Source organism: Tupaia chinensis, unplaced genomic scaffold (genome assembly GCF_000334495.1).
Source record: "Tupaia chinensis unplaced genomic scaffold, TupChi_1.0 Scaffold000113_1, whole genome shotgun sequence".
Lineage (NCBI taxonomy): Eukaryota > Metazoa > Chordata > Mammalia > Scandentia > Tupaiidae > Tupaia > Tupaia belangeri.
The window spans coordinates 3,029,417-3,032,718 of NW_006159577.1; positions in this window are offsets into that span (position 1 = coordinate 3,029,417).

A 3,302-nucleotide genomic window follows, 5' to 3' on the forward strand; every position below is an offset into this window, starting at 1 on the left:
GAAAATGCATAGCCTTAGCTATAAATGAGTTAAGAGTTCAACTCAAATATGTAGGAAAAACTTTGAAGTAAATCTAAAAAATAAAAGAAGAAGAAATAAAATGATAAGTATAAGAGCAGAAATTAATAAAATAGAAAACAAAACAATCAAGTGTTATACTTGAGAAATACTATTTTATCTCTACAGTCTAGCCCTTGACAGACATTCATTAAATATTTGCAAGCTGAATGAGTTAAAGGGTCCTAGTCCTGCTACTTATTATGTACCTTTGAGTAAGCCATTTCACTAATCTGAGCTCTTCTTTCCATCTGTCAAATGGGGAGAACAAAGCCTCCCACACAGGGAGCTGTCAGACTCAAACGAGGCAATGCACGTTAAGATCGTGGACAGTTCCTGGCCCAGGTGAGTGCGCTTGCTGGAGAAAGAAAGAGACAGTGAGGATACACTTTCCCAGGGGGATGGCCACTCTGCCGTCCCTTCTCCTCCTGCTCTTGAGATTTTGTACACTCACATGCACCTGGCATGTTTTTCCCAGGATTCAAACTGCACAGTTGGCCATGTGGGATCCAGCTGCCTTAACTATCATGCCACCAGCTGGTCCAGGATCTGCTTTCTGAATTGGAGACTAGATGAAGCTCCTTCTCCTCACCATTCTAGGAACAGTAGTAACTCTAGGCTCCTTCCCTAGTGATATCCTGTTGATGCCTTTCATAGCCTTAGCCAGTACCTGAAATTATCTAGTTCATGTAGTTGCTTCCTTATTTATTATCTTTCTCTCCTAATGAGATTGTAAAATCCTTGAGGGCAAGCATGGACTCTTGTTCACCACTATATCCCTCATACCTAGCAGAGTGCTTGGCACATAGTAGGTGTTCAATGAATATATATTTATAGCCTGTCCTTAGATATCACTAGGATAGTCTCAGACAATCCGTCTCTTTGTCCAAAGATCTCATATTTGCATCTGTCAAAAGGAATTGGGGCACTTGTTAATTATCTAGTGTCAAGTGTCTGAGATTCTGCGACTTTGCCTTAAAGTTGTTATTATTATAATTTAACCAATTTGGAAATAAATTCAGAATTTTGAATTTTCTAGTCCAGAGTTACCAGTTTGGCTAATGTAAGTTAGAAATTACCACCTCTTTAGAGTGTTTTGTTCTGCTGGAAGGCCACTGGTCCTGGGAACTGCAGCTCTTTACTAAGTGCTCCAGTATGTGTACTCGTTAGGAAGCAAAGGAACAAGGAAACTATCACTCAATTTCAGCAATGACCTGACAACATGGGCGGCTTGCACAATCCATTCCACGTACCAAAAAAATGCATAATTAAGGCATTGGTGGCCAGCAGAACTCAGTCCAGTTCGTTGGAACCTGTCATTCTAAGTTCTCTCCAGCAGCACGTGGGAAAGGCTGGAACTTTTGAACTTTGAGGCCATCACACACTGAGCAGCCATGTCCATATGGTCACACCACAAGTGTTAGAATTCTTTTGAAATATGTGTTGACTACTTAATATTTAGCAGCTTTTCTCACCCCATTGCCAGTGCTCGGAGCCCCCTCACTTTTGTTCTGAACACTCTCCAACTTTCAGAATGCCCTCTTCCCTGCACCTCCCCTTCTGTCCATCCTTCACAGTGTGTAAGAACAGCATTTCTGTAATGGTTAGAGAATCACAGACTTACTCACCCACTAGCAGCCTTAAATACACCCGCATATTTCAGCATAATTTCCAGACTTCAAGATTGTTGCTCCCAATGACCCCTCTAGCCTCAGCTTTTGCATCCTCACTACAAGCCTGAATCTGAGCAAACATGGTGACCTTTAGATACATGCAGAAATGCAGTTCTATGGGCAGTCATTTGCAGGGCAATGAACACCATTAACATATGAATGCACTAGCTTTCAGTGTTGCAGTATCAGTTAAAGGAAGCTAAATGTGTTAATCAGAATAGATAACAGAAAACTTACAAAGAACTACATGGTCTTTGCATCTTCAGCCAATTAACATCTGAAAACAACTGGCTTTGCATTCTACTTCCCCTTCTCCCCTTTTTCTACCCTTTAAAAGAATAAACCTGGAACTTGGTTGGAATTCTGTGGCTAAATCCATCAGAGGAGTCTGGGCCACCCAATCCCTGCTTTTTTCTGCATTTATCTTTGTGTGCTTATTATTATGTTTATAATAATAAGTCCACAGTGTCCCCACTCAGACCATGCATTCAATAGTGTGGGACACAGCCCTCCTCCTCCATTTCTTTCTCCTGTTGAACTTTTGGGCACTCATGTGCACATGCCCAGAGGGTTTTTCAAGCCATAAGGTCAAGGACTCAAACAAACAGCCATGTGGGAGCCATCTCCCTTAACCACCAGACCACAGACTGGCTTGGCTGCCTAAACTTTCTATTGGCTGATTTAAAAAAAATGTTGACAGCAGGTGGGTGTAAAAATCCCATTGTGGTTTTGATTTGGTATTTCCCCATAATAAGCAGAGCATTATATTTCCTCTTCTGTGAAATGCATGTGTATAAATTTTGTTCATATTTCTCCTTTTATTCTAATGATGTTTTAATGATTTGAAGAAAATTTTACATATATTTTGGATAATAAACGTGTGTGTGTGTGAGAGAGAGAAAGAGAGAGAGAGAGAGAGAGAGAGAGGTAGTTCTTTTCCCTGTTTGTAGTTTGTCTTTTTTCTAGTCATGGTAACTTTAATTGACAGAACTTTTTTTTTTAGTTAAATTGTTCCTTTTTTATGATTTATGCTTTTTTGGCTTTTTTTCCTCACATAATCTGAGGCAGGGATCCAATTTATTTTTTATATAATTAGCCAATATTCCCAGCACATTTTATCCAATAGGCAATTTTTTCCTCTTATAATTAGTCAACTTTTTCTGTTGAATAAAAGCAGTGATCTTGACATCCTTGCCTCTCTCCTAATTTCAAAAGGAATGCTTTTAATGATTTATCACCAAATTGATGTTTATGTAGATATTTTTAATTTATTCATTCTATCAGATTAACTACGTTACTATCTTTGTCAAGATAGCTAGGAATTTTTATCATAAATGAGTGCTGAATTTCATCTAATGCCTTTTTCTGATGTTAATGTGATGCTAGTATAATTTAACTTTTTAAATATTAAAATTATCAATAATTTGCTAATAATAAGCTATCTTTTTATTCATAGGATAGTCCAATTTGTGATGATGTATTATTTTTTATAGATATTGATAAATTTTGATCTTTAAAATCCTGTTAGGATGTCTGCTTATGAGAGAAATTAGCCAGTGATTTTCTTTCCCT